The sequence below is a fragment of the Dama dama genome, chromosome 21 (assembly GCF_033118175.1).
Source record: "Dama dama isolate Ldn47 chromosome 21, ASM3311817v1, whole genome shotgun sequence".
Taxonomy (NCBI): Eukaryota; Metazoa; Chordata; class Mammalia; order Artiodactyla; family Cervidae; genus Dama; species Dama dama.
The window spans coordinates 50,235,575-50,250,251 of record NC_083701.1 but is presented as its reverse complement, the minus strand read 5'-3'; the positions used below and the strand labels follow the sequence as shown (position 1 = coordinate 50,250,251).

The 14,677-nt window shown below is 31.3% G+C and overlaps 1 protein-coding gene across 3 annotated transcripts in view; it reads right to left on the bottom strand.

Moving 5' to 3' along the window:
• The window catches only part of CSMD3 (CUB and Sushi multiple domains 3), a 1,326,016-nt gene that overhangs the window by 778,099 nt on the left and 533,240 nt on the right, over positions 1–14,677 (bottom strand). The gene's annotated exons all lie outside the window — the stretch shown is intronic.

The window sequence follows — 14,677 nt, the reverse complement described above, 5'->3', positions numbered from 1 at the left end:
TGAAATTTATGAAAGTATCACAACTTTTTGGATTTCATCTAAAATGTGTTGCTACTATTTTTGATATTATGATATTAAATCAACATCATAAGAGGCTAGCATATTTCATTGTTACTAAAGCAGATATGACTGGATTTGCCGAGAGAAACACATAAACTCAATGAAGGTACTTGGAACATTTTAAAAACATTTTTTCAAGTATTTTAGATGAAAATATTATCTTTTAAGTGTAAATTATTTTGTTAACTACAACTCCTATAAAAGTTATAGACTAGTTCAGAAGACTACTTTCTACTTTATTTAAGTTTTAAGGACACCAAGTGAAATAAAGTCAAAGAAAATTTTAACTAAAATCCCACTAATTAAAAAAGCGTTATGTAAATTGATCAAATGATACATTTAAATAACAATTATTTTATTTAAAAAACACAGGATTTACATGTGTTCCCCATCCCAATCCCTCTCAATCAGCCTCCAACTAATAAAAATAAAAATTGTTTTTTTTTAATTAAAAAAATAAAAAACAGAGGAACAAGAATGCAAGGGATATATTTAGCTTCCTCAATTATAATTTGAATTGCTTTACATATCGCTTTTCATGGGGATTACAGATAGAAATGATAGCCTGAAACATTTTGGCAATTAGGCTTTGTTCATTCCATGAATTTGAAAACAGTAAAACTGATTGCTGTTAGAAGGTTTAAAGTGATCATTACACTAATTCTTACTTGCCACTTTACCCAGTTAGTTCAAATGAAGGGTATTTTATTGATTTTGAAGATTTTGGAGTGATTTTTTTTTTTTTTCTGGTCACTAACTTTAAAAGTACAAAGGTAGAGACAGAGTCTGATGGCTTACTGAAATATATAGTTATGAACTACCAAAATATAATATTAAAAAATAAAAAAAGATGAAAACGACCCTTGAAGTAGGATTTAAGAGATCTGATTCTTAACACTTAGTAGCTGTTGATTTTGGAAAAGAATCTGCCTTTTTATCTCAGTCTATTCTCTTAAAATAAGTAGTTAGGACTGGATAACTAGATGACTGCTTTACAATTTTGAGATTCTTTATCTGAGGCCCTTTATTTACAGTATGAATGGCTCTATCTTTCTCAGGTTATGTTTTTTGTTGTAATCCTCTTACACATCCCAACCCCCTAGGGTAAGCTGAAGTTTAGTCCTACTGTTGTATTTGGCTGGTTGCTTTAAATTTAGTTCTGCTACTTGTAAATTTTCCTGCTGTCTGAGAATTATTTTTAACAAAATTTGCATTTTGTATTTTGAGGCATAATTCTAGATTCTCCTGATCTAAACATGAATTATAAGTAGAAATTCTACCTCTACTTTTCTCTACATGATGAAATTAGTATTACAGAGGGGTTGCAAAATTTTACAGTATTTTTAACACACATCTGAAATTCTTAAGGAATAAAGAAAACATGAAAAGATTATAAACTCAAATAAGAAAGTTGAAAAACAAAAGTCCAGAGGCTCAAAGAGCTCAGTTACTAGAAATAGTGAATTATGAAAACTACTCTGTGTGAGTGTATGTGTGTGTATATGTGTGTAGAAATGAGGTTTATGTAATGTTCTTATATTTAAACTTATTTGGCAGTCAGGGACAATATTTAGCTAAGAAAATGCCATCTCAAATCAAGAAGTTTTAAATAGCTTCCTGGTTCTGAAGGAACTTAGCCTTATTTTTTTTTTTTTTTGGCCTTATTTTTTAAAAGCATCTATTTGTCAATTTTTATTGAAGAAAAGTAAAAAGTGAAAAATAGTTGTAAAACAGATGCAGAAGATGGAATGCCAGGAGAATACCAATTTTAGAAAGTAAAAAGGAGTGAATAGAAAAATAACATAAAATTTAAATTAACCAAAATTTTAAAATATTTTAAACAGTAAGCCCATAATTTAGATAATTTTCTAATTTCAATAAAAAGAACATATCACATATCTTTTCTTGAATATTAATAAACTGAAAGGAAAAATACTGCAAGTACCAACTGTAAGATATGCTCTAAATCATAAATCAGTGAGATGTTGATTCTCAAATATATGCCACAAAAGATATATTTATTACATATCGCAAGGTATATGTATTAAATACTGCCATGATATCAAGAATAAGTGCTGCTAATCATCACATTTATCTAATAAAATTAATCTAACTTTTTCTACAGGTGTATTTCAGCTATAAACATGTCGAATTTATTTTATCATAGAGTATTAAAATATGTTGTATATCATTTTTAAAATCATAAAAGACAATGTGTTGTTTGTGTTGATCCCTTTCACTGTACTGTGAGTTTCTCAAAAAAAGCAACATTATTGTACTTGAGGTTTTTGTTGCACAAGTGCATGATTGGATGTATATATGCAATATTGTAAATTCTATTTAACTGAAGGCATTTTGTTCAGATAGTTTCCTTGATTAGTCATGAATTAGGAAGGAAAGAAATGAATGTTCAAGATGAAATATTTTTATGTGAAAAGCTTTTTCAATAAAAAAACTATGCATGTTCTGATACATTTTTAATATATTTCATTAAATGCAAGACATGTAGACATATATGCAGAGATCCAACCCCTTCATTTTCTTCTGCTTTTCACTTTTCACATGCTAAACAATTTTGTTCATTTTCACTTATTACTTTTTTGGTTTGATCATACCATATTTAACATAATGAAATATTTCTTCATAAAAATAAATTTATAAAATTTTATAAATTTATATATTTCATAACTTTTCATGTTATTTCATAATATTTTATAATATGGAAAATGTCAGAAAGGAATATATTAGGCTCATAATCAAATTCATCTTTTTAGTTGTAAGCCCAAGACATGAAAAAAAGTTTTGTTCTTATAATCCTCATTTATGCAGTTTTAAACCACTGTAGAGAATTATCATTGCAGTATTTTCCAGATCAGTTATTTTTCTGTTATTTTCACAATGAATTTTAATTATAAAATGGATTTTAAAAACTTACCAAAATACTGATGTTGGTTGGTGTTACACAAACCTCATCTAACTTCCATGTTAATCACCTAAAGTCACTTATTTAAAATTTTTAAAGCTACAATGTCTTATTATAAAATATATGTCCACATATGGATAATGCACTAGATTTTGTTTCAAATATCAACACCTTCTTTTGTGTGTGTGAATCAGGTGGCATATGAGCTTATTTTTATGTTAGAGAATCTTCATTTGTAAAAACGAAGTGCCGGTGCTACTTTTAAACATTAGGAAACTAACCATATTACACAAATGTACTAAAAGGAATTGAACCATCAATTGGAGGTTTAGAAAAGATGATCTTCAAGTGTTCCTTCTATCACTGAGCTTCTAAAACTTAGTCATAAAACATTTCATGGCTTCAAATTTCTTATTTTAAAATTGATACACTCTTAACTATATAACCTCAAAGTCACACACCAATATTTTTTATTCTATTTCACTGCTATGTATATACAGTGAAAATCTGTAACTTTTGAGAACATCTATCTTTGAAAAAGAAGAAACAGACATGTTTAGTTTTAGTGAGCAGAACATTTTTTCATTGGAAAATACTGTTTTAGATTTGTATGGAATTCCTGTAGAGAAACATTGGCCACTATTTAGTAAATGTTATCTGAACATGTAAAAATCCTTTCATTTTCTACTTAAATTATATTTAAATACAACAATAAAAATAAAACAAATGCAAAATTCTGTTTATCTTACTCTTCCAAATTTGAAGTAGGCATCTTGGCTATAATTTATCTTGCAAGCGGCAGTAGGTTCATTGTAAATCTGTGATTAAATGAGAGTATGACAGCCCTTCAAAAAAGGAAAATAATTTTTTTTGAAAGAGTTTGAATCCTATTGATTGGGGGGTTATTTTTGATTCAACTTCTCAAATAGACAATGACTTTCTCTCCTTTTAAAATTAGATATATAATTCCTACTTTTTATTTTGAATTAAGTATCATTATGCCTTTATCTTTATGTTCAATAAATAAAATACACTAACAAAATTTTTCCAGTTTTTGTTTGGTTATCAAAATTAACTAATGTGTGTTCATGCGTGTGTGCACGTGCATATGTGTTCCATTTTGAGAATATGGCTCATCTCAACATTGACAGTAGATCCATTTACATGTGTAATGAGGAAATTCAATCACTTGGTAAGGATTTTATTACAGATCTAAGTCATGTTAAAACACAGCCTGCTATTTGTAGTAATTCTCTCACTGGACCAGAAGTTGGGAAACTTGTGTTCTAGTTCCATAAGACATGGAACAAGTTGTTCAACTTCTCTATATATTCCTAAGAAATTCATTAATTTACCCATAAGTATTTAGGTATAGAATTTAGAGCAAAGGAAGAAGGAAAGACTAATCAGAAATATCAATTCTACCTCAATGATTAAAATGCGTTTAGAGACTATAGAAGTAGTTCACTATGTTCAGAAAGTAAGTTTCATTGGTTTGAAAGTTAAATGGTGGCTCCATGTTACAGGCCTAAAAAATTTAGCACTGTTTTTTTTTTTTTTTTTCCTACATTCTACACTGGTAGAACACTTCTTCATAATACATGTAACATGAAGGCTGATAATTGATCATTCCATCCCATATTATCGTTAGAAGAACAAAGATCAAGAAACTATACTGATGCCAGTAAAAATTAGGTAGTACTACTCTGATACTCTTTACTATCTTTCATGTAAAATTTACCATTGGATATGAATTTCTTAGAAAAAGAATATTAGCTTTATAAATATTTCTGTAGTGTAATTTTAGAAAGTGACTAAAGGTATGTTGCAAGTAAATCATGTTTCTGGCCTATATAGTAAAAATGTATCATAGAAAATTCAGCAGCATATTAGTAAGTGGTTCATGAGTGTTTCCGAAAAATATTTTATTTTAGACTATGTTAGAAGAAAAGAAATAATACTGGCTTCCATTTGATAAGAAAATTAGTGGTGCAATGAAATATGTTTAAAAACACTGAAAATTCATACATATTTTAGGGATATGCAAGATCTAAATATTTTCAATTTAAAATGACAGAATTAGATCAATTAAGTTTATAAGAAATGATGTATATTAAATTTTATATCTACTTAAATCTAATGCATTTTACCTTTTAAAAATCACTAGAGTTAAGGAATATAATTTAGATACTTTAATATTTTTTAATTCCAAAATATTTACGCTACCCTGCTAGCTTGTGACTAGCATTTATGATCCCCTCTTTTTAGTTGAAAAAAATTTACAATCATATATTGTGTTATATACTTAAATTCTACAATAAATACCAAGAATCAGGACATGGAAAAGTTCAGTAAATGTTAGCTATTTAATTATTTATAATTTTAAGATCTGGTCATTTTCAGAAGACATTTCAATTGGGGATGCACTATCATAAAATTTTTCAACTATTTTGTATTATGTCATTTTCACTGTTTAGGGATGTTATACAAATTCATAAATTTTCCCTGGATTTCCAAGTTTAATTTTATTTTTTATATCAATTTATAAACCTCTCCAAATCCTTTGGTCAAACTAGCAAATTTGGTATAAATGTATAGAAACATTCTTAAATGTTAATATATAATCATAACAGTTCTTACAAACATATGTGTAGGTATTCAGCATAATTTATGCCATTTTCATTTTTACAAAAGATTCTAAGGCTATAAGGTCTCAAAGTTGTAAAAAAATCAGCTTAAACCATAAGTCTTTGAAATCTTATTTTTCAACCACTTCAGACTAAGAAATAAGTCTAAAATTTTTATTTACAAAACTGAACCAAGTGTAAGTGTGAAAGAAGACATTATATTATATAAAATCAATTTGCTAATTCTCACAGGTCTTCCAGATTGAATTAATTTTGCTACTTTTTATTTAAAAAATAGTGGATGCTAATTATTGGATAAAGATTCTAAAATTTGTATGTTGGCTTTCTTCTCTTCCAGAAATGGAACAACTTCAGAAATCCATTGCACTTATGTAGACACCAGCAGATGCACACACAATGCTTGGCGTAACAGGTCTTACAGTTATGGTGTGCAGTAAAATGTCAGGATTATAAGAAAAATGTGGGAGTTTTATATTCTCTTCAGGGATTCTTATAATTGCATAATAAAAGTCACCATATGGAAAGAGTTACCATTGGTATGGTTCACAAATACTTTTAACACTGTTACAATTGTCTCAGCCTTAACTTAATTAAGTTTTAATCTTCATTCTCTAACAGCTTTAAGTGAACTTTTAAAAATTATCTTTAGTCCTACAGTTAAATATTAAGATCCACTCAATTCAATCATTTTCTTATGCTCTATTTTGTTTTGATATCCCATGATTTTTGAATGGTAATTATTTTACATTTCTTTTATTTATAATTTTTTCTCTTTACACTAATTAATTTTACTAAAATATAATTTTATATAAAGTGTAATATAAAGAATGACAAAATTCAAATTTTCTTTTTTTTTTGGCTGCTTAGAATGCCTCTGGTTTTCACATGAAAGCCTTAGAAAACATGAAGATTAGGCAAAACTTCTCAAATGATCTCTAGAACAAAAATATACCTGTGAGTTTATAATGTTTTTTAATTTAAAATGAATGAGGTAATTTTATATCACATATTTGTTTTATACATAACGTCAGAGATCATTTATCTATAGTATAATGCCTTCTAATATGAGACTAATTGAGAAAGAAGCCATCTGTTTGAATAAGAGTGACCACGTGTAATGCATAAGTTTGATGGCAGTGGAATATATTCTTCCACTACAAATTTTTTAAGTACACTGAATAATTTTAAATAAAACATCCAGAAGATGTTATTACTTTAATAAGCAACAATATTCCCTCTTCCTTCTGATATAAGATTATTATAGTCTATCTAAATTTCTTCACAGAGGCTTGGTATCTCTACTGATTGTTTTCAACAAGCATAGGTGGACTCTGACAGTGTCTTTGACACTGGGTTATGCTGCTATAATCATGGCTGTTGAAGACGACAAAGCACTCTCATCATAACTTATCTGTGTTCTCCTCACAGTCCATCCATGCCTTTCCACATCTATTTTATGCCTTGCCACGTGCTTTTCCAGATCTATTCTCCTCATTCTTTACATAGGTTGACCTGAATAGGCTACGTCCTGCTACACAAACTGTGGCATTACACTAGCAGCACCAACATCAACCAGGAACTTGTTAGAAAAACAGGTTATCAAGCCCTCCTGACTTAATGAACTAAAACTGGCCTTTAACAAGACCACTATGTAATTCTTATGAACATTCAAATTTGAGATGCTCCAGGCTCTATCAACAGACTCCCTGATCCTCCAGAGAACAGCAGGAAGATGGAGGGAAGAAGGAAAGTAGAATCAGGATTGTTCTGAAAGGTCTCTCTGACTATGCTAACTGGAGATGGGCCCTTAACTGAAAGTTACTAGTCTTTTTTATGCCATACTGAGATATATATATATATATATATGATATCTGTCCAACATCTCTCCCTTCCTTCATCCCAATGAGTAGGGAATAGTGACAGCCTAGTTGCTACTACCCTAGCTGCATGATCCCTTGTGGTTCTTTACATATGCTTATTTACAAGTAATCCCTTTGTAAATAAACCTTCCTTGAATTAGCCATATTCAATAGTTTCCCTACAGACTCTATAGATATGCCACTGACACAAGGAATCATTAGAGATTTGATTTTTTTCAGATACTATATTAAACATCATCTCTCAATTTGTTTATAATGACTCTTAAATACATAATATCTAAGTAGAAATAGGAATGGTTATTGCTCATCATTCTACCACTGGTTGCTTACTTATTTCCTTACTTGTTTCGAAATTTAGAGCACACATCTTATGCCCTTCCTGGCAAGAAAAATAAATGTGGGACTAACAGAAACCTGAGGTGAACTGGATACTACACATTATTTTAGTAATAACTTATACATGAGATCCATATGAACAGAGCTAAATACAGCTATATATATATATATATATATATATATATATATATATCAGCAGTTTCCATAATTCTCTATCAACATTGCTCATGCTCACTCTGTTGTTTCAGTCATGTCCAACTCTGTGATCCCAAGGACTGTAGCCTGCCAGGCTTCTCTGTCCATGGAATTCTCCAGGCAAGAACACTGGAGTGGGTTGCCATTTCCTTCTAGGGGCTCTTCCTCACTCAAGATCAAACCCACATCTCCTACACTGCAGGTAGATTCTTTACCGCTAAGCCACTAAGGAAGCCAATTAGACTACATATTTTATTTCTAAGGAAATCAGCTATGTAAGAAATTTAAAACTCTGTGCTAATTGTTTTCTTACTTTGTTCACATACCTTTATCTGATAAAACTTTTAATGTAACTAAAGTGTATTTCTTCTTGTAAAGGCTCCAGAAGTGGGCAGTATCAGTCAATGGTTGTGTGTCTAAAGCATAGGTACTCAGTCCACTGTCTCATTTAAACCACAAAACAGCCACTCAAAATGGGATTATTTCCCTCCTTTCTAGATGTAAAAATGAAGAAAGGCTAAGTAGATTGCCCAATACATATACTAGTAGAATACATTCATTCATTTGACTTTAAAACTTCAGTCCTAGCATCAACACCACCACCTGACTATGAATAACAGCATTTCATATATCCAATCAGAAATAACAACTGAAATATATCCTGGGAAATCACAAATGGACTGGATTAGTATACTCTACCCACATTAATTTTTTTTATGCACAGCTAATATTAGAAAAATTTAAGTAGTCAACAATATCTGATTTTAAGGATGGTTTACTTTAGTATGAAGCAGAGCCACTTTCATTAACTGAATTTAATACTGAATAATATTAACTATTAACTGATAGTGTGAAGCATAACCCCATGGTGTGAAGCCTCTCGATGTCTTATTTTAAAAGTATAAACAGATGAATAAAAAAGGTGTAGCAAAAGTCAACTGCTAGATGAAACTCAAATTACCATACAGTTTTGTTTTGTTCTGCTTTTTTAGTAAAATCAACTTTGGCTCATTCTTTTCAAATGGAAAAGTTCAGGAGAGTTGATGACTGCCACTGTTCACTGCTTTCTACCCCCCTCACTTCCTGAATGTAAGCCAACTAAACGAAAATTTTCTAATTTCTCTGGACAAAATCAATCTAGAAATCTCTCACACTTTAATCCCATTTGGTATAATGAAGAAATGCCATTTGAAGATAAAAAAAAAAAAAAGAAAAATCAAGCATCAACACTAAAAAGCAACAGTCCATGGTTTAGAATACAAATGATTAGATAGGAGGAAAAAAATATACTATGCAATGTGCCCCAAACCTAACACCATGCTGTTCTGCCATATATAAAGGTTCTTCTCTTCCTAAAATTGTGAAGCTTAATTGTGTGATTTCACTCTGTGAACAGCAGGGTAGCCATATGCTGTAGAAAATTATATGGAGGGAAGCAGCTTGCTGCAAAAGTGGGTGAAAATGCCCCAAAATAACTCTGAACAAGATAAAAGTGTCTAACACAGGACCATACTTTCATACTCCAAAAGGCAGAGTCCACTTTGGCACCAGCTTTGAGCACAAATAGAATGTCTATCCCCTTCAAAATACTTTAACAAGGAAAAAGATTTAAAAACCACAACCCCACACTCATTGTGATCATCTCATTCACAGGCAAAATAATTAGCTCTGATAACCATAACCATAACTGGTTCCCCAGAAGCCAGTTATACATAAAACCATTGCTATCTTTGTTCTTTAAAGTTAAGACTCTCTTTCTTTTATGCTCTACATATTAGTATTATTTCCCTTGTTTGCTCATTCTATAAAAAAAATGAGATAATATGTTAATATAAACAATAAGGTATCAAAATCTCTGATTAATAATCACTGGTGAGCATAAAAATGGAGTTGAAAATCTAAAAAAAAAAAAAAAGAATACCACTTATGAAACAAGATCCTTTTTACAAGATGACAGTTGCAATTACTGTAAAACGATATATGCTTCCTAAGACTTACTTAAAAGTAAACATTGGGATTATCAGAAGTACCTAAAATCTCTGCATAGGAGTAACTCAAAAGCATGGCTTGAGGGGTAGCGTTGAATAAAACTGTTAAAATGATTACTTGCAGATACTTCATGTGTGAAAAAAACAAATTATCAGTGCTTAATATTGTCATAAAGGTCCTCAGTAACTTTGGAGTATTTCTATCTAGTACCTTTTAAGAATGTATCTAGTACCTTTTAAGAATGTAAAATCTGTTACTAAGCAAATTCTAACATTTTATTTTTTCTCTTCTTTCTCCCTAAAAACAACTTATTCAGCAAAATATAAAAATACATTTACTGTTATGAATGACAGTTTTCATAATTTCACAAATGTGATGAAATATGGAAATAAAATATGAAGATGATATTCAATAAATAATTATGTATTTAAAACATAAATTGGTACATTTTGGGACATGGATTTTAATTGCTACAAGTATCAACATTAACACAATTTTCAACAAAATAATATGACTAGGAAAAAAGTCAAGAGAACAATGCAAAAAACAACAAAAAAGGGTAAGATATTGATAAAGAACGCAACGGTCAACATTTATATATAGTACACCCACCTAAATGTTATCAGTTCCCTATCTGTTAAATATATATTTACTTTAACAGTGTCAAAGTTCTTACATAAAAGAGTAATAGTTAATTTAATAAATGAAAGTACCTTAAAAATCATACATAACCAATTCTTTAAATGTCATAAATGTTGTATCTTATTATTATTTATGATAAACATACATGAACATTAATACATCAATTAATCTCATAAAGAAGGACATGGGAATTCGAGCAGGCAAGTGCAGTTTCATCATTTATATAAAATAGAAGATGATGCATATTTATTTAATCGTGAAAATTTTTGATTTGGCAATCAATTTCTGTATCCTGATTTTCACTATCTTTTGCTTCCATCTATCATACTTTCAAAGATTTGAAACATGTTAAGTAAAAGTAAAACCTTGTTTTTTTCTGTTATTTGATAATACATTTAAAAATAATTTAAAGATATAGATTTGGGGTAAAAAAAGCAATAAATGAGTTAAAATTAGACTTGGGAATGCTTTCATCAATTATTCATCAATTTTTTTCCAGTAAAATCGTAAGTAATGTAATCTGTCCAGTCATTCCTAAGGGTTGATAGAATTAATTATTGTCATTAAGGTTGATCTGGAAAATCCATCTGCCTTAAAATATCCCTTCCACTAGTTAATCTCCCACCAGTATAGTCATTTTTATAAAAATAACTTTTACCGTATTATCTGAGACGGTTTACTAACGTTGTAAATATTCCAGTGGAGAACAAGATTTCATGGAGAGTAGCCAGTTATCATGTACTGCTGGGTATGTACTGATCTCTCTCCATAATTAAAGTCCTTATGTGATGGGTCTGTTAAGATCTTCTATTTCTTCCTGGTTCAGTTTTGGAAAGTTATACTTTTCTAAGAATTTGTCCATTTCATCCAAGTTGTCCATTTTATTGGCATAGAGCTGCTGGTAGTAGTCTCTTATGATCCTTTGTATTTCAGTGTTGTCTGTTGTGATCTCTCCATTTTCATTTCTAATTTTGTTAATTTGGTTTTTCTCTCTTTGTTTGTTAATGAGTCTTGCTAATGGTTTGTCAATTTTGTTTATTTTTTCAAAAAACCAGCTTTTAGCTTTGTTGATTTTTGCTATGGTCTCTTTAGTTTCTTTTGCATTTATTTCTGCCCTGATTTTTAAGATTTTTTTCCTTCTGCTAACTCTGGGGTTCTTCATTTCTTCCTTCTCTAATTGCTTTAGGTGTAGAGTTAGGTTATTTAATTGGTTTTTTTTTCCTGTTTCTTGATGTAAGCCTGTAATGCTATGAACCTTCCCCTTAGCACTGCTTTTACAGTGTACAAAATTCTAGCAAACAGAATCCAACAACATATTAAAAAAATCATACACCATGACCAAGTGGGCTTTATCCCAGGGATGCAAGGATTCTTTAATATCCGCAAATCAATCAATGTAATACACCACATTAACAAATTGAAAGATAAAAACCATATGATTATCTCAATAGATGCAGAGAAAGCCTTTGACAAAATTCAACACTCATTTATGATTAAAACTCTCCAAAAAGCAGGAATAGAAGGAACATACCTCAACATAATAAAAGCTATATATGACAAACCCACAGCAAGCATCACCCTCAATGGTGAAAAATTGAAGGCATTTCCCCTGAAATCAGGAACAAGACAAGGGTGCCCACTCTCACCACTACTATTCAACATAGTGTTGGAAGTTCTGGCCACAGCAATCAGAGCAGAAAAAGAAGTAAAAGGAATCCAGATAGGAAAAGAAGAAGTAAAACTCTCACTGTTTGCAGATGACATGATCCTCTACATAGAAAACCCTAAAGACTCTACCAGAAAATTACTAGAGCTAATCAATGAATATAGTAAATTTGCAGGATGTAAAATTAACACACAGAAATCCCTTGCATTCCTATATACTAACAATGAAAAAACAGACAGAGAAATTAAGGAAACAATACCATTCACCATTGCAACAAAAAGAATAAAATACTTAGGAGTATATCTACCTAAAGAAACAAAGGACCTATACATAGAAAACTATAAAACACTGATGAAAGAAATCAAAGAGGACACAAACAGATGGAGAAACATACCGTGTTCATGGATTGGAAGAATTAATATTGTCAAAATGGCTATTCTACCCAAAGCAGTCTATAGATTCAATGCAATCCCTATCAAGCTACCAACGGTATTTTTCACAGAACTAGACCAAAGAATTTCACAATTTGTATGGAAATACAAAAAACCTCGAATAGCCAAAGTAATCCTGAGAAAGAAGAATGGAACTGGAGGAATCAACCTGCCTGACTTCAGACTCTACTACAAAGCCACAGTCATCAAGACAGTATGGTACTGGCACAAAGACAGAAATATAGATCAATGGAACAGAATAGAAAGCCCAGAGATAAATCCACGAACCTATGGACACCTTATCTTTGACAAAGGAGGCAAGGATATACAATGGAAAAAAGACAACCTCTTTAACAAGTGGTGCTGGGAAAACTGGTCAACCACTTGTAAAAGAATGAAACTAGAACACTTTCTAACACCATACACAAAAATAAACTCAAAATGGATTAAAGATCTAAATGTAAGACCAGAAACTATAAAACTCCTAGAGGAGAACATAGGCAAAACACTCTCCGACATAAATCACAGCAAGATCCTCTATGACCCACCTCCCAGAATATTGGAAATAAAAGCAAAACTAAACAAATGGGACCTAATGAAATTTAAAAGCTTTTGCACTACAAAGGAAACTATAAGTAAGGTGAAAATACAGCCCTCAGATTGGGAGAAAATAATAGCAAATGAAGAAACAGACAAAGGATTAATCTCAAAAATATACAAGCAACTCCTGCAGCTCAATTCCAGAAAAATAAATGACCCAATCAAAAAATGGGCCAAAGAACTAAACAGACATTTCTCCAAAGAAGACATACAGATGGCTAACAAACACATGAAAAGATGCTCAACATCACTCATTATTAGAGAAATGCAAATCAAAACCACAATGAGGTACCATTACACACCAGTCAGGATGGCTGCTATCCAAAAGTCTACAAGCAATAAATGCTGGAGAGGGTGTGGAGAAAAGGGAACCCTCTTACACTGTTGGTGGGAATGCAAACTAGTACAGCCGCTATGGAAAACAGTGTGGAGATTTCTTAAAAAACTGGAAATAGAACTGCCATATGACCCAGCAATCCCACTTCTGGGCATACACACTGAGGAAACCAGATCTGAAAGAGACACGTGCACCCCAATGTTCATCGCAGCACTGTTTATAATAGCCAGGACATGGAAGCAACCTAGATGCCCATCAGCAGATGAATGGATAAGGAAGCTGTGGTACATATACACCATGGAATATTACTCAGCCGTTAAAAAGAATTCATTTGAACCAGTCCTAATGAGATGGATGAAGCTGGAGCCCCTTATACAGAGTGAAGTAAGCCAGAAAGATAAAGAACATTACAGCATACTGACACATGTATATGGAATTTAGAAAGGTGATAACGATAATCCTATATGCAGAACAGAAAAAGAGACACAGAAATACAGAACAGACTTTTGAACTCTGTGGGAGAATGTGAGGGTGGGATATTTCAAAAGAACAGCATGTATACTATCTATGGTGAAACAGATCACCAGCCCAGGTGGGATGCACGAGACAAGTGCTCCGGCCTGGTGCACTGGGAAGACCCAGAGGAATCGGGTGGAGAGGGAGGTGGGAGGGGGGATCGGGATTGGGAATACATGTAAATCCATGGCTGATTCATATCAATGTATGACAAAACCCACTGGAAAAAAATAATAATAATAAAAAAAAAAAAGAAAAAAAAAAAAAGTCCTTATGTAAAATTTTGCTAATCAGTATATCAGCAGAATCTGCAATCTTGTTAGAAATGCATAATCTCTGATCCCATCAAGATCCCATGAAGTCACAATCTGCATTTAAGTAAGACTGCAAGGTGATTTGTGCTCACACTGAAGTTTGAGAACCATAGTCTAAGACTTAGACTCCAAACTTTGTA